Below are 24,393 nucleotides of genomic sequence, written 5' to 3'. Positions count from 1 at the left end.
AACTAACTTAGGTCATCTGGAAGAACAAGAGACGCTCTTAACAGCTGAACCATCTCTCCAGTCTTAGGTTGGTTTCTTTTCCCTTGTGTACACGTAACATTCATCATCCATGAATACCTTTTGCGTCATGTCTTTGTGTGTATCTGTAGATTTAGTGTTTTTGTATGTGAGTGTAGAATGTGTAGCACACACACATTCTTGTTGGAGTGCATGTGCTCACGTGTACACATTTGGAAGCCAGCAAGTGTCTTCTGTCACTTTCTGTCTGTTCCACTGAGACTCAGTTCCTCACTGACCCTGGAGCTGCTCCCAGTCTCTCCCTCCCACAGTGCTGAGTTACAGGCACATGTGACCACCCTGGCTTTCTATGTGCTGGGGGTTTGAACTCGGGTCCTTACACTTTTGTGCAGCAATCTCTTTATCCACTGAACCATGTCCTCGGCCCATGTCCTGCTGTTTGATTCCTCATTTCTCTCCTCCTTTCACCGTTCTTAGGGAATTCCAGACAGTGTATTTTGATCACATTTACTCCCTTCTCTCAGCTCCTCTCAGATCTTACCTGTCCTTCCCTGCTCACTCAAGTTTGTGTCCTCTTTAACGTTTCTCTCCTCGTCTCTTTTTGTCATTGGCTTGCATTACAATTTATATGTGCGCTACAGTTTGCTTGTTACCTATCTGCTCGTGGAAAGGACACCTTGCTGGCTTTCTATTTTTGGAGCTTAGATCCAAAGCTGCAAGCTAGTGATCAGCTCAGTGGGTAAAGATGTTTGTTGCTAAGCTTGCCAACCTGAGTTTGATACCCAGGACCCACATGTATAAGGAGAGGACTCTTGCAAGTTGTTCACTTACCATGACACACACATCCCCTCACATGTAAGTAAATAAATGGGATTAAAATCAAAAGGGAGCAATACTGCTATCAACGTTTGCATAGATTTTTGCGTGCACACATTTTCTAATTGGGTAAATATATAGGGTGGAAGCCGACCTTACATGTTACATGCTTCTAACATGTTACATGCTTCTTACATGTTCTCTCCTTCAATTCAATTGAGGCAGCATCTCTCTGCCTTATGTCTGCAGCTCTACTGTGTCCTTCAGGTTACTTGGCCCTTGAACTTTGGCCTGAGGCTCCTGTCCCTTTGTCTCGTCTCTCTGTGATTTCAGATAGGTGGCACGGTAGGTTCTGGGCTTCAAAACTCAGCTTGTCAAGCTTGCAAGGTTCCCCTGGTTGTAACAGTGAAAGAGTTTTTACATCTTTCCCTGGTCGTTCTCAGACTGCAACTGTGCACTAGGAATTGGAATTAATGTGCAAACGGTAGCACAGCAGGACCAGTTGCTCGACGCCCACCTAGCTGTTTACACCCACTCCGTCAGAAGTGACACTATTGATGTCGAGGAAAGCTGCGACAGCATCATTGTTTTCTTGCCACCGATCTCATGGGTAGGAACACATTTTTTTTAAATTTCGAAAAGATTTTTATTTGTGTGTGTGTGTGTGTGTGTCGGTAGGTATGTGTCTATGAATGCAGGTGCCAGAAGAGGGTGTTGGATCCCCTGGAATTGGAGTGACAGATGATTGTGAATTGCCCTCTGTTGGTGCTGGCAACTAAACTTGGGTCCTCTGTAAGAAAAAAAAATGCTCTTAATCATTGAGCCATCTCTCTAGGCCCAGGAGCAAATATATATAAAACTAAATCCGTACATATATACATATATATGTATATATGTACGGATTTAGTTTTATGAAGTCTAGAACTTTACATGCAGCTTGTTGTATTTCAATCCTCTAATAAATCCATTTCTTAAAGTGGATTTTGGGATTAGTTTCTGCAGTAACAGAATCAGCAGAAATTACCCAGCACTTTAGCCTGTGGGCTGAGGGCTGTTTCTCACATTTTCTTTTTGTATAAACATGAGTTCGTTAGCAGTCTTTGGAGAGGAAAGTCTATCTGTAGCTTTCTGACTGGCTTCCTGTCATCCCGTTGGCTTTCCAGTGCTTGTTTTCAATTGATTCTATTCCCTTACTTTGGTCTATTTTTTTTTTAACTTTTTAGAGAGATTTGTTTTGTTTTTAAGATATATTCATCCATTTTACTTTAAGTGTATGTGTCCGAGTGAATGTTTGTACATACATGCGTTTAGTGCCCATGGAGAAGATGAGGAGGACACAGGTCCCTGGAGTAAGCTACAGGGGGTTGGGAGCCACCTTATGTAGGTGCTGGGAAGCTGTGCCCTTGACTATAGAACCCTCTCTCCAGCCAGAGATTCATTTTATTCTTGAGCGCACATGTGTGTGAGCACTTTTGAACAAATGTGTGTGGCACCCAACAACCATTGACTGCGGTAATCCCTTGAGGGAGGAGTTGGGTCTAATGAGCCCCTCTCTCATCCTTGGTGGAATGTTGATGGGCCCGATCTTGTGTGGGTCTTGTGCGGATCATCACAGCTGCAATGAGTTCATGGGCATAGCAACCATGTTACTTACAGAAGACGTCTTTTTGCTGTGCATCTTCCCATCTTCTGGCTTCTGTAGGAAGCTTCTCTAAGGAAGGCTAAGAACAGAAGGTGGTTTGAATAAGAATGACCCCCCATAAGCTCATATATTTGAGGGCTCAGTCACCCATGGAGTGGCACTACTGGAAAGGATTAAAAGGATCAGGAGGTGTGGCCTTGTTGGAGGAAGTCACTGAGTATGGGCTTTGAGGTTTTATTTTATTTTATTTTTTTTAATTTTTATTTATTTATTTATTTATTTATTTTATTTCTTAAAGATTTCTGCCTCTTCCCCTCCACTGCCTCCTGTTTCCCTCCCCCTCCCCCGATCAAGTCTCCCTCTTTTGTCAGCCCAAAGAGCAATCAGGGTTCCCTGCCCTGTGGAAAGTCTAAGGACCACCCACCTCTATCCAGGTCTAGTAAGGTGAGCATCCAAACTGCCTAGGCTCCCACAAAGCCAGTACGTGCAGTAGGATCAAAAACCCATTGCCATTGTTCTTGAGTTCTCGATAGTCCTCAACGTCCAGCTTTGAGGTTTTAAAAGCCCATTACAGACCCAGTCTCTCTCTCTCTCTCTCTCTCTCTCTCTCTCTCTCTCTCTCTCTCTCTCTCTCTCTCTCTCTCTCCCTCCCTCTCCTTCCCTCCCCCTCCCATTCTTCCTCCTCCCTCCCTCTCCCTCCTCTGCCTATGGATCAGAATGTAACTCTCATCTATTTCAGCTCTGCCCCAGCATGCATGTGTGCTGCCATGATCCTCACTATGCCACAAAATGGACTAAGCTGTAAGCAAGCCCCCAATCAAGTGCTTTCTTTGATGAGTTGCCTTGGTCACAGTGTCTCTTCACAACAACAGAACAGTGACTAAGCCAAGCCATAATCTCAAAGGATGAGTGAGTGTTGGCATCCACCTTGTCTTTTGACATAGGGTCTCCTATTGTCCTGGGGTTCACTACTTATGTCAGGTTTGTAGTCAGTGAGTTCCAGGCATCCATCTGTTCCCACCTTTCTGAATGTAATCTTACCATGCACTCAGCTGGGAAAATTTTAATGATTCAGACAAACAGAAGGAAGCCAAAATCATGCCGAACCCCCGTCCTTCCACTTAACGACACATTACTAACTTCTGCAGCCACCCTTTCCGTTATCTCTCTGGGCTTACATATGCTTCATCTGCAGGGGGTATGCAGGAAAGTGCACAAGTTAGTCCGGAGAAACGTCACAGTGGTTTGGTCCCCAATGTCCTTGGCAGGTAACTCATAACTGCCTGCAGCTTCAGTTCAAGGGGATTTGATGCCTTCTTCTGGTATCTGCACATGCCTGCACACGTGTGACAGTCACTCACAGAGATACATGTACATACATATAAATAAGAATAAATGTTAACAGAAAGTGTGTGGGTTATAATCCTGCAATTTTTCATAAGCCGAAGATTCATGCTACCAGCACCAATTAGCTAAGAAAATATCTCCAGCATCCTAAGCTATGTTTGGTATGTGTGTGGGGTGATTGGGGCTGAGGTGTTTCTCTTCAGTGCACCCCTCTCCCTTTTATTGAGACAGTCTCTCAGTGGCCTAGAACTTGCTGAGTCAGGCAGGCTGGCTGTCCAGTGAGCCCCAGGAACCCTCCGGTCTCTATTTCCCCAGTGCTGGCATTACAAGTGCATACCACTATGTGACTTGTTTTTGACCTGGGTGCTAAGTAATTATCTCCTGAACTCTCATCCAGACCCTTCCAAGCCTTCTTCGTGTTGTTTCAAAAGCAGCCAATCCCATCAGTGGAAGCCACGGGACTATATTGACGTCTAGTGACATAGACTGCTATGGTCTTGCTTTTAACTTTGTTAAGTATGAACATAAAGATGAATTTGGCTTTATCACCTCTCTTTCATTCAATTTGTAAAGATCCCCCAGTGTTTACAGGCTGCTCACTATTAATGCGGCATGTTCTCAGTTCATATCATGATTTATTTATCCAGGCTCTTGTTGATGGACACCTGGGTAGCTTCCAGTTTGGAACTATCCTCAATAGCACTCTGTAAATACTTTAGGACATATATTTTGTGGACCTTCGAATACCTTGTTTATTAACTGTTATTCTAAGAAAGAAATTTCTGGGCCATCTGCATAAAACTTAACTATGTTAAGTATGACTTTGAATAAAAGGCATTAGGTTGGACAAGCTGTTTTGAAATTTGATTTATATCTTAGGGTTTAAAAATTATTCACTGAGAATTGAACACAATTTATTTTGATCATATTTACCTTCAGTCCTCCTTGATCCTCACACCTTACTCCCCCACAGTCATGGCCAACCTACAGATCACACCTCTAAAAACAAACATAGCAGCTGTCACCGTAAGACCTCAGTTAGGGACAGGGGCTCATGAACCCCACTCCCTCCATGTTGGAATGTTTCCTTGCTTGTTCTTGTGTAGGCAGCTACAACTCTGTGAGTTCGTGAGTGTAAAGACACCGTTTGATGGCAGCACCCTCCCTAGAACAATCTTCTGGCTCCCTCGTGCTTCTCTAAGGGTCCCTGAATCTTGAGGTGTGTGATATAGATGCCCCATTATGGATGGGAACTCAATAGTCTACTTTCTGCACTCTGAGCAGTTGTTTGAGTCTGCACCATCTGCTTTCCATTCCAAACTCAAGCTTCTCTGTTGAGAGTTGTTAAAATACTAATACACAAGGATGGCAATTCTCAATGATCAGCTTGATGGGATTCGGAATCACCTAGGAAACACATCCCTGGGCATGTCTATAAAGATGTTTCCAGGTGGGATTAGCAGAGGGGTGAGGACCCACTTTGAATGTGGGTGGCAGTATCCCATGGGCTGGGATCTTGAACTAAATTAAAAGGAAGAAGTCTCCCAAGTAGCAGCATTCATCTCTTTCTACTTCCTGTGGGTGTGATATGACCAGCTGCCTCATCTGCCATGATTGACTGCACCTTGAACTGTGAGCCAAAAGTCAACCCTTGAACTGTGAGCCAAAAGTCAACCATTTTCCTTAAGTTACTTTTGACAGCTATTTTGTCACAATGATAAAAGTAACACATTTCTCTTTTTAAATGATTACATACAATTGACCATTATTGTATAAGAGGATACATGCTCATATAGTATTCTCATACTGGGTTTTCTCCATAGTTTTAAATTGTTCCAAAATAATGGGATATCTTATATTAATAGTTCTTTGATTATTAGTGATTTTTAAAAGCAAATTTACTTTTAATTTTATATAGTTAGCCAATTATTACATTGGCCTTTTATCACTGGTGTTTTTGTTTGTTCGAAACAGGATCTCATGTAACGTGACTGCTTTCAAACTAACTATGTACTAGAGGATGACTTTGAACTCCTGATTCTTCTGCCTTCATTTCCTGAGTGCTGGAATTACAAAGAGGGAAAGAGAGAGAAATAAAGAAGGATGAAGAGAAAAAGAGAGAGAGAAACAGGAAGGGAGGGAGGGAGAAAAAAAGAAATAAAGAGATTGAAAGGGAGAGTGTACGTTCCTTTCAGAGATCACATTTCAAAAGGAGATGTAGAACCAGATAATAAATCCCAAATATTTTTATTTCTTTTCCTGAATTACTATGACAATTATAGACAGATCCATAATTTTAATTGCCATAGAATTAATGTATATTTAATAGCAAGTGCAGTTTATCCTTCTGCCGTGCTTATGTTAAATCTTCATAAATATTGAATATTACAGGTGAATTCTAGAAACTTTTGAGCTGATTCTAACATGAATATCTTAGTTTCTTTCCTGTTGCTATGATAAAAACACCCAGCAAAAGCAACTTAAGGAAGGAGGAGTTGATTATGGCTCAAAGTTCAAGAGTATAGTCCCTCACTGTGGGGAAGACATGGCGGCAGGATTGTGAGGCAGCTGGTCACATGTCATCCACAGTCAGGAAGCAGAGAGAGATGGATGCTGGTGCTCAGCTTGCTTTTTCTCTGTTTTATTCAGTCCAGGACACCAGCCCATGGGATGATGCTGGCCTCACTCAGACAGGGTCCTCCCATCTCAGTTAACTTAATCAAGATAATTCTTCAGAGATGTACCCAGAGGTTCATCTCTCAGGTGACTGTAGAGCTCTCAAGTTGACCATAGGCATGGATCTTCACAGAATCCCACTGGGATTTCAATTGTGATCTCTCTGAAGTTAGGGAGCTCTGCTGTTGTTTAAAAAGTATTAGCAACAAGGTATGCTCCTTTGTTCTCTTTTCCTTTTGTTCAAGGGTCCTTTTATGCATCTTAAGAGAGTTTTAAATTTCTCTCCATATAGACTGAACATTCTATTCTATTGCAAATGAAAAATCCTTGGTTTTCATTATATTTTACACCTTGTTATTTTCATAGGTAAGAAAGGTATTGATTTTGGTGCATACATATTTTTGTAACTTGATATTTAAGTGAGTTCCCGTATGGTTCCTAATAGTATTCCAATCGATTCCTTGTTAGGTTATTTGTTGCAGAATGGTACATTCTAGAAGTCTCCATGGTTGGCTGCACTTTTCGCCCAGACTAAATGACTCTCTGTCCTGTTTAATAACTCTCGTCTTGAACTATATTTTGTCTGATATTTACATTGTATAATCCATCATCTTGTTATATAAAGTGGTCTACAGTATCTATTCTTTCACTGAAAACTATTATGTCTACCTCAAAAGAAGTAACTGGTTGTTATTCTGTTTCAGCCCCTGTAAGTCTCCTGTGACTCGATTCTGACATTAATCAAAACTGTTAGCATAGTTCCCACAAATGCAGGATGTCAAGTTTAGATTCTCAGGCCACTTACATGATTGACAGACTTGTTATGAATTTGGGGGGTTTTCATGATCCCCTCAAGGTCAATAAGTGACTCACAGAACCCAGGTACCCACTGTCCTTAAGACTGTGGGTGTGATGGGTTAGTTTTTAACTGTCAACTTGACACAGCCTAGAATCCCTTGGGAAGAAAGTCTTAATTGCAGGATTGTCAAGATAAGGTTGACGTACGTGCACATCTCTAGAGGTCTGACTTGATAATTGATATGGGAAGACCTAACCCACTGTGGGCGGCACCATTCCCTAGGCAAAATACTAACTGTAGTTAATGGAAAAAGCTGCCTGAGCAAGAGCTAGCAGGTAGCCTGGGTGCATTCATTTCCCTCTGAGCTTGGCTGCGAATATGATAGAGCGAGCTGCTTCAAGTTCCTGCCTTCCTAACTTCTCAGTTCCAGTGGACTGTCATCTGGAGTTGGAAGCTGAATAAATGCCTTTCTCCCCTAAACTGCTCCTCATCAGTGTGTTAATCACATCCATAGAAATGAAAGTACGACATCAGGGGACAATTTAGGAATGACCCTGTTCAGTGAGACTTGAGCATGAAATCTAGGAGATGTGAAGAGAGCTTCCATGGCCCGGCAGTATCAGGGCATCTTACTGTCTCTGCATGCGATAGTGTTCAGCAGCCAGGAAGCTCTACTGAGCTTCAATACATAGTTTCACTTGGTCAATAGTTCCTTCCTTTGCGTTGCATATTGGTTACTTTTATCATTGCTATGGTTAACGCCTTCCACAAACAACTTAAGGAAGGATTTTATTTTGCTTCACAGTTTGAAGGATTGTGGTCAGTTCTGCCTGGGATGGTATGGCAGAGTTCATGGTGGTGGGCAATGGGGACTTGATACCTCACATCATGGCAGACCCCTTAAAATGCAACTAATTAAAAAATTGTGAGTATGTGTGTGTCTACTTTTTTGTATGTGCATTAGCATCCCTGGAACTGGAGTTATCTGTAGTTGTGAGCTGCTCAGCATAGGTGTTGGCAAGAGCAAGCAAATGCTTAAATCTGCGGAGTCATTTCTCTGGCCTCACCTCTCCTCACCCCCCACACTTCCAAGACCAAACTAAAATTAAGTCCAGGCCAAAAACCAAACAAATTCTTTATTGTGTAAAAATGTAGCAATACAGAAACTGTTTATATACACCCCCAACACACACACACACACACACACACACACACACACACACACACACACACCTTACCCAGTTCTGCAGGCCATGGAATGCCACTGCTAAAGTTGAGTTAATGTTCTTCTAGAATTGGTTTTTCTGTGCATATAAATAGAAGCATATAAATTGAATAGCTTCTGTACCATGGGATGGCAGGTGCTCTTCAACTTATAATGGCTTCCCCTCTCACCCTAGTTTCCTTTTTATTGCTGTGATAGAATACCTCGACACAGGGCAACTTAGGGGAGAGTTTATTTGGCTCCCAGTCCCAGGTTAGAGTCTATCTTGGTGGGGAAATCAAGGCCGGAATTTGAAGCGACTAGTCACACCCACAGTAGGGTGCAGAGAGAAACTGGTTAATGCACGGATGCCTGGATCCAGGTTGCGCTTATGCTCAGACACTCCAGGATCCTCTGCCTAGGGAATGGTGCCGCCCACTCTTAGGAAGGGCATTTCCAGTGCAAGGAACACAATTGAGACAATCCCCTCAGATGTGTTCACAAGTTAATCTGATCTAGAACAATACCCCACCGATGCTCTCTTCCCAGGTGATTCTAAATTGTGTAAAGCTGACAATTAAAACCAGCCATTGCGCATCCTAATAAACCCTCCACATGCTGAAATGTTTTCAGTGGGAGCTGTACTTAATTCCCTAATTTATGGCGCATCATAGCTTTACTTGGTTTACTTATCAGAAATGTTTTCCGAACCCCCAAATCACGCTGTTGCTCCGCATCATCGTATAACACAAATCCTATTTTATAACAAATTGTAGGACCTCTCAGGGAATTTATTGAGTATTATATTGAGAGTGAAAAGTTAACTTGTTGCGTGAGTGTGCAAACATACATCATAAATCCAAAGAACTGGCTGGAAAGCTTCTGCATCGAAGCTCCTTGTAAGCGGGAGGCTATATGTGCATTTAACGATGCTGAGAGGTCCTCTTTTTAGTTAGTTTGGAATCTCTACACTTCACTTCATAGAAACCATTATTAGCTGAACCCTTACTTGTGATATTTTCAACCATTTTATTAAATGAGAAGATTTTAGTAGGAATTATATTTATTAACAGTATTTTTTCTATTCTTTCAGAAATCACAGTATTTCCAAGAACATCTTTCTGCAGATACATATGTAAAATGCACTTTCAGCTTTTTATTTTAATTTTTTACACACACACACACACACACACACACACACGTACACGTGAATGCAATGTCTGGTAAGACCAGTAGAGGGTGCCAGATCCTTTGGGGCTAGAGTTATAGGAGGTTGTGAATCTCCTGTCCTGGGTGATGGGAATTGAACTTTTGCGAAAGCACCAATGTTCCTAATTTCTGAGACATTCCTCTACCTCCAGATGCATCCTTAAACACACACACACATGCAATTACATATATATATATATATATATATATATATATATATATATATATATATATATTTCACACACATTACATTTATGGTGTATGTGTGTAATATATATACACATATATATGGAATAATGAGTGTGTGTTTATGTGCATTTCTGTAGAGGTCAGAGAACAATTTGCAGAAGTCAGTTTTCTCCTACTTTGTGGGTTCCAGGATCGAACTCTCGTCAGGCTTGGTGGCAAGCACCTGAGTCATCTCACCTGCCCCCTAAAATACATTCTTAGAAAACCAATGTAGCGATGGAAAGACACGTGCATTCTAATTCTTAACATGTCTTACAAAGAATTTTCCACTTTTCACTAACAAATAGCCAATTAAATAACTAATCAACCACCAAATAACTAATTTTCCAACTAACAAATAGCTAATTAAATTAACTAACAAACTAACCGAATCATTAATTGACTAACTAATTAAGTCATTATCAGATTAGTTACTTCTTCCCCCGAGACAGGGTTTTTCCATGTAACAGTCCTGGCTATTCTGGAACTTGCTTTGTAGACCAGACTGGCCTTGAACTCGCTGAGATTTGCCTGCCTCTGCCTCCAGAGTGCTGAGATTAAAGGCGTGCGCCAACACTGCTCAGCTAGTTACTGTGTTCTTTTTGTTTTGTTTTGTTTTTGAGATGACTCTGTAACCCAAGTTAAGCCAGAACTCGCTGTGCAGCCCAGACTTGCCTCCAACTCAGGATCGTCTTGCTTCAGCCTCCTGTGCACTGGACCACAGGTGGGCACCAGGATGGCTCCTCAGGGGGTCCTTCAGCAACATCTTCCCCTCAGTGAGTGGCTGCCGGCAGTCATTTTATTTTATTACATTTCTTGTACCTAGCCTGGTACACTTGTCTTTTTAAAAGTGAATTTTATACGTATTTGTCTTTTGAAATTATATGCTCTTTCAATTTTTTCCCCTCTCTGGTGAATTCTAACATATACTGTGCACATTTCAGTTCAACTTTAATTATAAAGTCGGTTCACAGTTTCACACATTTGAACTTGCATTCTTTCAGTTAAACACTTCGAAATGCAGTCGTTTCTATTGGGCCTTTTCCTCTGCAAAACAAGGATGCTTTACTTTTGCTCAACTCGTTTTTTTTCCCAGATGGTGTGTCATGCTATGTAGCCCAGTCTGTCCTCAGATTCACAAAGATCCTCCTAGTTCAGGCTCCTCTTGACGGTCCCACGATGGCTAGACCTGCCTAATTCTCTCTATTTGTATTCTCTCTTCTTCCTTTCCCCCAGTTGACTGTCCCTGAGACACCCTGATAGACCTCGGTAAATTATATAATCATGAAAATGTAACTGTGAAATCACTGTTCCACTGTGTGATACAGTGGCCCGTGTATGTGTGTCTCTCTCTGTGTGTGTGGATGGCGTGTGTGTACGTGTGTATGGAGGTATTCATGGAAGATAGAGGAGGTCACGAGCATTCTACTCAATCCCTCTTTGCCTTGTGTCTTCGAAACAGAAGCTCTCATTGAGTCTGGAGCGAGCCTGGTGGCCATCAAGCCCCAGCAAAGCCCTTGTTTCTGCCCCTTCCCACCCACAGCTGATTACAGGAGACGTGAGGCCGCACTTGGCTTTTTACCCAGGTGCTGGGATCTGAACTCATCACAAGCTTGCTTAGCAAGAGTTCTTACATGCTGAGACATCTCTCGATGGCCTTGAACCTGCTATGCAGCTAAGTATGACCTTGAACTTCAGAACCTCCTGCCTCTGCCTCAGGAGTGCAGCTATTACAGACTCACATAACCATTCCTGTCTAATGTGATGCTGGGGATGGTAGCTGGGGCTTCATTCGCAGTAGGTAAGTACTCTACCCACTGAGCCACACCCCCAGTCCCAACTCTTACTCTTTTTCATACTTGGCCCTGAAGTAAGCAGGCATCCTTGGCCACCGTGATAGGATGGTTTGACACAAACCTAGAGGGACATAGCAGTCGTGGACACAAGCCTCTAAAACTGTGGGCCCAAGCACAGACCTCCAGCTTTTTAAAGTCGCTGCGTCTCAGCTATTTGCCACCATAACGGTAAACTAACATGCCTATCCTCCGGGCATCTTTTAACAAATTCAGAGTCAGGCGCACTGCTCTATAAGAGACCAGATAGTACCTGCGTGTTTTAAAGATTTACTTCAACTTTAAAATTACTATTTATGCATATGGGCATATGTGTGTGTGCATATGCACACGTATAAGTGCAGTGCCCTCAGTGACCAAAAGAGGGCACTAGATTCCCCAGGAGCTGGAAAAACAGGCAATTGTAAGCCACCTTATATGGGTGTGGGAGCCAAACTCAGGTCCTCTGGAAGAGCAGCAAGTGCTTTTAACCCTCCTGCCCCGTCACTGTTTTAAAATTATTATTATTTTTTGATACCTGTGCATTTTAAATTTGGGGAGGTTACTCAAATACTTTCACCTATTCTCTCTTTTTCGCTCCCCTTCCCTCTTATCTTTCCTTCCAACCATTAGAAAATGTAAAGGTAATTCTGCAGCAGAGAACTTTAAGCAATAGATAGCCAGTAGGTAACTTCCTACCCCATGATGTTTGTATCCATGGATAATTTTTGCATAGATCGGTTGCTACTTTTGAGGTTGAAAAATAATGATACTACAATTCCATTATTTCTTGTACATTAATTTGCTGAATCCATCTGCATGTAAAAGCAAAAACAAACACACATGCAAAAAAAAAAAACAAAACCAAAAAGCAATCAAAGAGTAAAATGCCTTCTTCCACAAGAAAACCCGTTATTCCTTCTTCCTCTCCTTTACAAAATGTTTTAAAATTTAAAAATTTATTGTTGTTATTGTAATTGTGTGCAACATGTATGAACTCATGCCATTTTATGTGTATGTGTGTGTGTGTGTGTAGGTCAGAGAACAACTTTGTGGAGTTGGTTTTCTCCATCTACCTTGATGAGGGTTCCAGGGATCAAATTCAGGTCAATAGGCTTGCACGGTGAGCACTTTCCCCCACAGAGCCATCTCACTGGCCTTGTAAGATATTTTTTTTAGAAACAATATGGACTGGGTGGGGTGGGGGGAGTGTGGAGAGAAGGCTCAATGGGCAGCAATGCCTGCAGGAACTGAGTTCTGAGTTCAGCACACAGGTAACAAAGCCAGGCACGTTCCCACGTGTGCATGTAACCCCAGGATGTCGTGACTTCCCTGGGCAAAAATCTCCCACGAAGCCCAGGTTCTGGTAGCTGCTCTGCCTCAAGGAATAAGGGGAGAGAGAGAGAGAGAGAGAGAGAGAGAGAGAGAGAGAGAGAGAGAGAGAGAGAGTATCTGATGTCCTTCTCTGGTCTCCATGGGCACACACATGGGCTCACGTATAAGCATATCCTTGTACATATACAACACACATATACGCAAAAACACACAGTCACTATGTCATTTTGGATTTATGGATTGTTTCCCTTTTTTAATTACTGAGAAGAAGGTTGAATGTGTGAATTTATTATTCCACTGAAATTAATACCGTGCCAAGCATGCTGGTACTGGGATTGTAACACAGAACTCAAGCTGTGGTGAAGGAAAACAGTCTTCACCATGTGAGCATGGATGGAAACTTCCAGATGCACCTAGGAAAAGCATTTCTATCTGCAAGTGAGGGCACATGCCTATAGTCCCAGCACTTGGGTGGTTGAGGGAGGAGGAGAAGAAAGTCATGCAGTCTTAAGGTATGTAACACGTTTTCGTCCTCTTCCTCTCCTCCTCTTCCTCCCCCTGATGTGGGATTTCCCTCTAGCTCAGTAGGTAGAGCATGAGACTCTTAATCTCAGGGTCATGGGTTTGGGCTCCATGCTGGGTGCCAATTTGTTGGCGTATAAAAGAGTTCCATAATAACCCAGAATGGAGTATAACAAAAGTTTATTTATTTGGGTATAAACTCACAGACAGGGTAGCGATCTGCAGCCCTCTGCGTGCGCTGGGAGCTGGAACTGAATCCAGCAGCGAAGAGGGCTGCACGCGCTTTTTGTCTGCATTTATAGTACACGAGACCATGCCCAAGTGGGCCAGTACCTTAAAGGCTATTGGCTGAAGGAGTTCCCACAGCACCCCCCCCCAATTTCTCCTCTTCTCCTCCACATCCCCTCCTTTTCCTCCCTCCCTACTTCTTCTTTGTTTTGTACACACTGTTTTGCTATATATCCCAAGTTGACCTCAACTGTAGCAATCCTCCTGCCTCAGCCTCCTAAGCGCTGGGATTGATTCCTTTATTTTAGAAGTTAAAAGAATTGTCCGCAGTTGTGCCCGTATAGCCTCTTCACTAATTGTCTTGTCATAGGGTAGTCTCAGGGAACTAACATGGTGGAAGGGAAGAACTAACCCCTCCTACAAGCTGTTCTCTGACCTTCACATGTGACTGTGTCATGTGTGAGCATGCCTCCTAAGTTAAAAAGGACAGAGCATAACAGGACTGAGGAGCTGGTTCAGCAGTTAAGAGTGCTTGCTGCTCTTTTCTTTTCTTTTTTTTTTTTGTATTTTCGAGACAGGGTTTCTCCGAAGCTTTTGGTTCCTGTCCTGGAACTAGCTCTTGTAGGCCAGGCTGGCCTCGAACTCACAGAGATCCGCCTGCCTCTGCCTCCTGACTGCTGGGATTAAAGGAGTGCGCCACCACCGCCCGGCTGCTTGCTGCTCTTGCAGAAGACCTGAATTCAGTTCCCAGCAGCCATGTTGGGTGGTTCACAACAGTCTGTAACGCCAGCTCCAGGGGACCAAACATCCTCTTCTGGTCTCCTCAGGCACCACAAACATATAAACACATGCACATCAATAGAAATAAAATAATCTAAGTGAAAATGGACAGAAACCAAACCAGAAAAAAATCTAAATACAACTTTCATGTGTATTTGCATAGGTGCATGTACATTTGTGTGTGTGTGTATAGTCTTCATGTGTGTTTGTGTAGGTGCATGTATGTTTGTGTGTATGTATGTGTGTGTGTATGGCCTTCATGTGTGTTTGTGTAGGTGCATATACATTTGTGTGTGTATGTATATGTGTATGGTTCTCATGTGTGTTTGTGTAGGTATATAAACATTCGTGAAAGTGTTAATGTACAGTCTTCATGTGTATTTCTGTAGACACATATACATTTGTGTGTGTGTGTGTGGGGAGGTGGAGGCCAGAGTTCCCAGCCTTCTGTCTTTTTTGAGTCAGAGTCTGTCTTCTGCTGCTAGCTGCGGTGTACACCAGGCTAGCTGCCCTGTGATCCTCCAGGAATTCTCTTGTCTTCGTCTCTCATGTCATGGTAGGAGTCTCATTGAGGTTACAGACGTGATACATGGGCTCTGGGGATCTGAACTCAGGTCCTCACTATTGCGCAGCAAGCATTATACCCACCGAGCCACCTTTCCAAGCCGAGTAGCTTCTTAATTAATCTCTCCCTGCATATATATATATATGATTATATATATATATATATATATAATCATAAGCATCTAGACAAACTCCTCTTCCCTCCAGACCCCACCTTTGATATGTGTTAACTCCTTGTAAAACACGACTTGTAAAACATGTGCAAAACAGCTGCCCTCTTAATCAGATCAGTTGTGCCTGTGAGCAGGAGTGTGCTTGTTAACTGTCGGTGTTCCATTCCAGGAGGGCCATTGAACTCTCTTCTGAGATCCCAACCACTGCTCCCAGGGACTATTTGTATGCCATTTGGCCCTAGCTTTGGGTTGTCTATGGGATCTCAAAAGTGCTAGAGCAGTGGTTCTCAACCTGTGGGTCACAACCCCCCCCCCCCCATCAACCCTCTAGCTCCAGAAACATTTACATTATGATTCATAACAGTGGCAAAATTACAGTTAGGAAGTAGCAATGAAAATAATTTTATGGTTGGGGGTCACCCCGATGGAGGAACTGTATTAAAGGGTCACAGCACCAGGAAGGTTGAGAACCACTGTCCTAGAGTGTGTAATCTAGGGAGAGTTAATTAAATGGGGGCTCCATTTGTATAGTTATAGGGAAAGCATCATTTAAGCTGGGTAAAGACTCCTTGCTATAAATGTTTTGGGGTCCCCCACAGTCCTGTCAGTTACCCCCTCACTCATGCTTTTTAAGTACGTCCAATAAAGTCATTGGTTTTCCAGGGTGAACTCTGGGAAAATGTGAAGAGGGGGCAAATGGTCCCAGGGTAAGAATTTCCACAACATGGTGACCAAGGCCCAGGTTTGTGGACGCTTACTCTAGGCTTGGCGCTGAGTGACTCTTAGTATATGGTTAGTTCACAGGGTGGCATTTAATCTTTACAAAGACCTTAAAGGGCTAGATGCCAGTATTGTTCCCATTTTACAGATGAGGACGGCAAGGCAAGATTCAGAAAGAACAAATAACTTGTTCATAGGCAGTGGGGAGGACAGAATGAGAATTTTTGTCAGGTGTGTTTCACTCTGGTCATGTGACTGATTCTTCATGCCCACCCCGTACCAGGAACTCTCTCTCTCTCTCTCTCTCTCTCTCTCTCTCTCTCTCTGTAGCTTTGTCACTGGGCTTTGCTGACCTGCATTCCATCCTGAAAGTCAATTTCTTTTTTTTTTCTTGCTGATTTTTTTTATTAATTAATTAATTTAATTATTAAAGATTTCTGCCTCTTCCCCGCCACCACCTCCCATTCCCTCCCCCTCCCCCAATCAAGTCTTCCTTCCTCCTCAGCCCAAAGAGCAAGCAGGTTTCTCTGCCCTGTGGGAGGTCCAAGGACCACCCACCTCCATCCAGGTCTATTAAGGTGAGCATCCAAACTACCTGGGCTCCCACAAAGCCATTACGTGCAATAGGATCAAGAATTTCTTAAAAGATCTACAGATGGTTACAGCTCTCAGCTGGGAGTGCTGACATACACCTGCCATTCTGGTGCACAGGAAGCCAAGGCAGGGTGATCTCAGGAATTCACGGGCCAGATTACATAGGGAGATGCCCACTAGATAGACACATGGCAGCTCTCAGGCAGGAGAGGACCTGACTTCTATCCCAGGAACTCATGCAAAAAACTGCACAGTTACGGCGGTATACACTTGTAATCCCAGCACTAAGAAGGTGGAGACAGGGATTCCTGGAGTTTTTCAGCCAACCAGTGTGTAGCTGACAAGTGAAAATGGGAGACCCTGTTTCAAAAACCAAGGTGGATGGTAACTGAGAAGTAGCATCTGTGGGTTCCTCTAGCCTCCACATGCTTATATACACCCACATACCCTCACACAAAGAGATGTGATGAGATTTCCCCCACTCTATGTGGTACCTTTTTTTTTTGGACTGGGCTTCACATAGTAGCTCGGGCTGTCCTGGAAACTCAGTAGTAGCTGACTGACCTCCAGTTCCAGATTCTCTGCCCCCACCTCCTGAGTGCTGGGATGACAGATGTCCCCCACACCTGGCTTATTTATCGCTTTCAATGGAAACCCCTTCTATACATATCAATGAAACACACACACACACACACACACACACAGAGAGAGAGAGAGAGAGAGAGAGAGAGAGAGAGAGAGAGAGAGAGAGAGAGAGATTCTCAAGAATGCTACAAGACAATTTGGGAGGGAAAATTGGGACATAAAAAGATAGTAATTCCTCCCCCCCTCCTTTTTTTTTCCAAGACAGGGTTTCTCTGTGTAACAGCTCTGGCTGTCCTGGAACTAGCTCTTGTAGACTAGGTTGACCTCGAACTCATAGAGAAACGCCTGCCTCTGCCTCCGGAGTGCTGGGATTAAAGGCGTGCGCCACCACCATCTAGAGTGCTAAGAAATCTTAAATGTCAAAGGTGTGCCACCAGTAGCAAGCACCTCTGGGACTCAAAAACAGACCGCTCAGGTGACAGGTCAGGAGGCACAGACAGGGGAGGGGATCCTCAGGAATTGGTGGGACTGGATGGCAGCCCCAGTGCCCAAACTCCTTTGGCAGCAGGAGCAGCCAATGGAGAGCTGTTGACTGAGCTTTTTGGGTGAAATGCTAAGGATGACTTTTTCCATTTTGTTCCTGATGGGAGCAAGAATGTCCCCCACATATTTGATTCTGATAATGTGGGCTGCTGAGCAGGGATTCATGGTCCCTGTAGGGAGTAGTAAGACCCTGGAAGCTTGGACAGAAAGGTGATGCCAGGAAAGATTGGCTAGCACCAGCCTGGTGGGTGGATCTTTCTTGTCTCACCCTACCAGGACCAGGAAGGGGCAATGGGAGCTTTTTGCGCGCGCGCGTGTGTGTGGGGTGCTTGGAACTTTGATCGTTTTTTGGATAAGACTACCTTTGGTAGCAAGACTGTCTTGTTGGGAGCTGGACACTTGGATGGCCTCCTGGAAAGCTAAGTGGTAACTTGAAGCTAATTGTTGTCCCTCAAGTACCAGGCAAGGGAGGTCCAGAATCCTGTCTGGGTGTAGACTTCAGAGGAAGTCAACTCCAGGTTAGGCTGCAAACCATCTGTGAAGTTTTCAACCCACATCTTGTGTCAAGGTGCCTATTCTTTCTTATGGAATCTATACTATGACCTTGGTAGAAGTGGGGACGGGCTGCGTTTTCTGAGGCTCTAGAGATGCGGGATGAGAGCTGAGTGGGCATGCTTATGCCCTTCCTAGACGTTGTGAAGGCATGACCCGCAGTATTTTGCTCTCATCCCAGTTTTGACTAGCAGCCTTTCCGCCGACACCTCTTCCCCCATGAATTTTGGTGACCCTGGTCTAACTGTGGGACCGGGAAAGAAGGAGTTAAGGGGAGGGTGGGCATGCTTGGGTTGTGGTTGAGGTGTTTAATAGAAACAAGCAATTGGTGAAAGTGAACGTGGGCAGCTTCTTTGGGGAGGAGAGGAAGGAGGGTCAGCTGCTAAGCTGCAGCTCGCCACCTCCCGCGTGTGTCTGCCTGCGTGTGCAGCGTGCACGTGTGTGTGTGTGTGTGTGTGTGAGAGAGAGAGAGAGAGAGAGAGAGAGAGAGAGAGAGAGAGAGAGAGAGAGAGAGAGAGAGAGAGAAAGCGAGTGCGCGCGCACCGAGGCGTTCCTCAGGTTGCGCTGCCTGGAAACGGAGGGAGCCATTGGAGAGGCTTTGGGGGGTGGGGGTGGGAGCTCCCTAATCCCAGGAGAAAATCGGGGAGAGACTGGGGTGGCCAAGTCAGCCCAGTAACCAGGCTTGGAGGAATAGGGCAAGAGTGGAAAGGGATCGTTTTGCTAGAGATCGCCAGGCTTCTCGGGAGGAGCCGGGGAGGCACTGGGGGAGGAGGCCGGAGCTGCATGGAGTTTCTGGGGCGCGCAACTCCGGCGGGGCCTCGGCCACTGGGCTCCGGGGCGCAGCGAGGAGGCAGCCGCGCACATGGGCTGAGCCCGCGCGGCCAGCGGGCGCGGGAGGGGTAGAGGCGAGCTCGGTGCAGGGGGTGCGGGGCGCACGTTTCCCTAGACGGGAGGCGAGGACAAGGACAGGGTCGGAAGGAGCAGCCTGGATCACCGCGGGCTCTGCAAAAATCAGCAGAGAGACTCAAGGGAAAGACTTGCACGGGGTTCCCGGGCGCCACTGGGTTGGGCAAAGCTGCCTCCCAACCGGAGTGGGGGACGCCGTGGGAGCCGGTGGCAGAGAGGAAGGATGCCCGCGCGGGGACGCGTGTGAGCGCCAGGCTGAGCGCTCGGTTTTGCGTCGCCCCCTCCCTGCGGGCCTCGGAGGAGGTGCCTGGGCAGCCGGGCAGCGGAGCCCGGGCTCCAAGAGAGGTGAGTGCTGCTCTCTCCCGGTCCTCATCCCGCATCCTCCCTGCATCCTTGCCTCCCTCGCTGCTTCCATGGTCCCTTCCCGGATGCCCCTACCCTAGCGCGCCTCGGAGTGGGCGGGTGTGCTGCCCACAAGCGCCTCCCGGACCTGTTGGCCCCGCTCTAAGCACCCCACCTCTCAGGGCCGGGGTATCACCCGTACCACTTCGATTTCTCTTGATGCTTAGGGTGGGTGAGGGACGCTGCAATTGCAGAAGGGCCTGGATTTACTCTTGGGGATCCCGGGACTGTGCCAGCTCGTGGAGTCTTGGGTGCCAGTGGCTACCGGACTGCGCGTCCCCCGAAGACGCCCAGGTTGTGGGAAAGGGAGCTCTGGGTGTCAGGGATCCGATCTGCATAGCAGTCTAAGTGGGAGTCCTTGGTGTCTTCCTGGTCTCCGGGAAGCTGGAGTCATGGCGATCTATAGGGGGAGGTGGGAGGTATGGTTCACGCCACCTCCAGTCCCCTATCCCTGATGCTCGCCCCCTTGGGCAGGATCGGTGGTTTTGGAACGCATGGGGGTGACCCTAGAGGCTTCAGGCAGTCCCACCGGGACCCCGAGTGGCAAGCTTTGGAACTAATCCAGATCCAGTGAAGAGGTAGACTGCCTCTCTAGTGCAAGACAGGTTTGCTGGGTTGCCCAGCTCCTCCAGACCAGCGCTCTGGGGAGTGAACTTCCTCAGACTTGGTCTGAGGGCGCCTGGGCAGCAGCAGGTAGTTCTAGTCCTGTCTCAGGGCTCTGGAGGTCCCCAGGATGCTTCGACCCACTGGCAGGTGGTGCTAAGTCGGGACCCAGCACTGCGGTTTGATTCCACAGTGCGGGCCACGTGCACCTTCGGCCCCCATCCGGGGCGTTTCTTCTCAAAGCTGTTCCTTTGCACCAGGAGTCTGTGAGATCCCATTTGCGCCTCATTCCTTAGCTCCAGGGGAAGCGGTGTCTGCATGCAGTTCCTTAGGTGCCAAGACTGGGGCGCCATCCCAAGGACCCAGCCTATTCTTTTTTTTCTTTTAATTGCTTTTTTATTTTTTTAAAACATAAAAAGGAGATATTCCTGGGTTCAAAACATAGCACCCGAGAGACCCTGTGGTCCGTGGCTGTGAAGTCTGGTAAATTGTGGTATTAACTACATCTGCAGTGGCCAGGTGCAGCCTGGACTGCGGAGTTCCTGAGACCTGTAGAAAGAACTGGGGGCTGTGCTAACCCCCGTGCGTGTGCTCGATACCACAGTATTTCTGCACGTGGGGAGACTCGTGTTCTGCATCTAACTGCTGTCTCCCAGTTGCAAAGATCAACTTAAAAAAAAAAAACCAAACAAACCACACACACAAAACCACCAGAATCAGAGCTTAGCAGAGAGGTTGTAAAGCCGTTTGGTGTGGAATTGTCTTACAGGGTGGAGCAAGACACATTGTCCCTCCCAACAGGACAGCAAGACTCCGGCTGTCGTCCGGGTTGTTGGAGTGTTGGAGGGGGCGACTTAGCATTTTTATTTGTTTGTTTGCTTGTTTATGTAAGGTGACAATCAGAATGTGAATTGTTTTTTATTATTTATCAATTTCTTATTTTTATGTATATAGCGGTGTGTGTGTGAGTGTGCGTGTGTGTGTGTGGTGTGGTGTGTTGGAGGCCAGAGGCATGGAATCTCCCTGGAGTTGGAGTTAACATGCAGTTGTGAGCTAGCTGACATGGGCACAGGGAAGTAGACTCAGGTTCTCCGGGCAAGAGCAGCGAACACGCTTGACCACTGAACCATCTCTTTAGCCCTGATTTTATTTATTTTTTAAGTTTGCATCACTGGAGATGAAACCATGGCCATGCATGCATATACAGGGAGTACTCTACCTCTGAGTGAAGTCCCCACCTCCTAGAGCTGGTTTTGATTTGCTAATTCTGCACTGTGAGGTGTTGGCTGAAGTCTGACTCTACCCTTCAGGCCTCTAGGCAGGCAGCTCCCTTGTTGTGCCTAGTTCAGCATTCACCCATGGGGCTCTGGTCCTGGAGTTTGTTTGCTTCTTCTCTAAGCAATACAGGGGGTCCTGGCAGACGCCAAGGCTGCCCCTGAGGTGAGTGGCTTCAGAAGGGTGGCATTTTCGGAGTCTGTTGAAGCTTGCTGGGGGTTTAATCGAAACAGTTGGGGCACCTTTAAAAATTGTTTTAGGATTGTTCACCAAAATGTCACCTCCCCTCAGACCCTGAAAGTGACTATTGCCACCAACCCAGCCTTCACTGAGAGTGTGGGGTAGAGGCTTTGTAGAAAGAAACTAAGTAGCCAGGAATGGTGGCCAAGGCTTGTAACTCCCAGTACTTGGGATGCTGAGGCAGGAGGATTGAGGCCAGATTGGGCTGTATTGTGAGACTGTGTCTAAATCAACCAATTGACCATCCACGTTATTTTTACCCTGACTCAAAACAAATGAACAGAGAAAGAAATAGTTTAACTCAGCTAGTACCATTGAGAAAAATCACAGTCTTAACAGGGGACCTTTGGATGGACCCTCTTCTTCTGTGGATGACAGGGTAGAGGTGTCTGATAGCTGCTCCTTTTTCCTTTTTTGTTTCATGTTTGTGTGGGTGTGCCGATGTGTGTGGGTGTGCAAGTGTGGAGGTCAGAGGTCAACCTTGTCTTTCATTCATCAGGTACTATCCCTCTTGGTTTTTAAAAAAATATTGAAATTTATTATATTGAATATTGTTATATTGTATATGTGTGTGTGTGTGTGTGTGTGTAAACTGGAGTGCTTGCTGAATATGTGAGGCTGGCTATGAAGTCCCAGGGCTCCTCCAGGATATGGGATTCCAAGTGTGTGCCACCACGTCCCAATCAAGTTCAGGTCCTCATGCGTGCTTATACAGCAAGTCCTTCACTGACCAAGCTGTCTCCACAGCCCAGTATCTACTCTTTTGGACTTAGCATTTACCTTCTCATCACAAAGTCTGTGATTAGGACTTAAATACAGGGCAGGGAAGGGTTCCCATTTAGAATTCCTTCTTTCTCCCCCTCCCTTCTTTTTCTTTGAGACAGGATCTCAGTGGCTCAGGCTGATCTCTCCTTCTGCCTCTCCCTTCCCAGTGCTGGAATTACAGGACCGTGCTACCAGACCCAGCTTAAAAATTGCTTTAGCATAACGTGTGTTCTTGGAGGAGCCAGTGTGCCCAGCGGTCACTAGCATGGGAGCTGGTCCTTGGGGCTGTGTGCACAGTGGGAAGCTGGTGAACCCATTACTGTGCCGACACATGTTTGTTGGAGGGGGACCAAGCTGGGAACTGACTCTCATTAGCTAATTCTGGCTCCGATGATGACCTTCAGATATTTAACTCCCACCCCACATTTTTTTTTTTTACCCCTTGAGACAAGATCTGGCTTGTAGCTCAGGATGGCCTCGAACTTGTATCCTCCTGCCCTGAGTGCTGGGATGATTGGCATGTGCTACCATGCCCCATGGATGCAGGACTGTGGATGGAACCTGGGGCTCTGTGAATGCTTGGCAGACCCTGTACCTCCTAAGCCACATCCTCAGCCAATTAGACCCCTTCCTTTTCTTTTCCCTCTTCCTCCACCTCTTCATCTTTCCCCTTCTTCCCCCTCCCCCCTTTTCCTCTCTTTCTCCTTCCCTCTCCGGTTTCCCCCTCCTTGTCATCATTATTATTGTAGATCATTCCACGTGGGTACAGGATGGGTGGCCTCTCTTTGCCCTTCACTTGAGGCTTAGATGCCTGTAGTTAGAATCTGCAGTCGCCGCTCATGCTTTAAGACAGCATGCTCCCTGACTCTCAAGCCACGAAGCCCTCCTCCTGGGTTAAAGGCTCCAGTTGAGGCCGCTGCTCAGCGCAGCCGGAAAGGAGGAGACTCCAAATGCAGTGGCTGCCTCTGACCTGGCGGTTTCAAAGTGATTTATCTTTTTAATTGTTACACATCCCACATTGGCTGGGGATACGGCTCAGTTGGTAGAGCGCTTGCCTAGCACGCAGAGCCTCTTTAGATCTCCAGCACTTCATAGTGGTGCACACTTAGAGTCCCAGCACTCTGGGAGGTGGCGATGGGGGCAGGGAGACCAGGAGTTCAAGGTCACCCTAACCTGTGTAGTGAGTTTGAGACCAGCCTGGAATACATGAGATCCTGTCTCGAACCTCTAAAGCCAGAATACACTATTAGATAGCAAGGGAGGGTTTGACATTCTTGAGCTTAAAGATTGAGACGAGGGAGGAACAAGAGAAGAAGTCGGGGGATAGGCAGGAGTCTTTGCTTAGGACCCAGATCTCCACCAGGGCTTGAATGATACTGAGAGATACTGAAGGGGACACACCAGAGGCCTGGACACTGCCCCCGCTAATGCTGTGGACTAGGCAAGCATGAGGGACTATGGGAGAGACCGATGCCAAGACAGGAGCACTGGTGTTTCACGTACATAGTCTGTGGAGCTCTTGTTCTTTTTGTGGTAAGGCTTTTGTTGGTTATTGGTTTTTTTTTTTTTTTTTTTTAAAATAACATTTTAAATTACGATAACGCATGTGTGTCTGTGTGGAGGTTTAGGCATGCGGATGCTGGCACCCTCGGATGCCAGAGGCATGAGGTCCCTTTCTGAGTTGCAGGTGGTTGTGAGTCACCTGGCAAGAGTGCTAGGGTCCTAATTCGGGTCCTCAGCAGAGGCAGCAGGTGCTCTTAATGGCTGAGCCCGGGCTTTGTCTGTTTATTTACTTTGCATGCGCACAAGCCTGTGAACCATGGGGTGCAGATGAA

At 45.8% G+C, this 24,393-nt stretch overlaps 1 protein-coding gene across 3 annotated transcripts in view; it reads left to right on the top strand.

Moving 5' to 3' along the window:
* The window catches only part of Caln1 (calneuron 1), a 476,552-nt gene that overhangs the window by 66,310 nt on the left and 385,849 nt on the right, over positions 1-24,393 (top strand). The window contains exon 1 of one of the 3 annotated variants that reach the window (XM_057765692.1): positions 18,966-19,618. The exons of the other annotated variants lie outside the window; for them this stretch is intronic. The gene's annotated coding sequence lies outside the window, so the exon portion shown is untranslated. Of the gene's footprint in view, positions 1-18,965; positions 19,619-24,393 lie in introns of those variants that run through there. 3 annotated transcript variants of the gene reach the window in all.

This window comes from Chionomys nivalis, chromosome 3 (genome assembly GCF_950005125.1).
Source record: "Chionomys nivalis chromosome 3, mChiNiv1.1, whole genome shotgun sequence".
In the NCBI taxonomy this organism is placed as follows: domain Eukaryota; kingdom Metazoa; phylum Chordata; class Mammalia; order Rodentia; family Cricetidae; genus Chionomys; species Chionomys nivalis.
The sequence above is the reverse complement of the archived record's forward strand: the minus strand, read 5'-3'. Positions and strand labels throughout refer to the sequence as shown.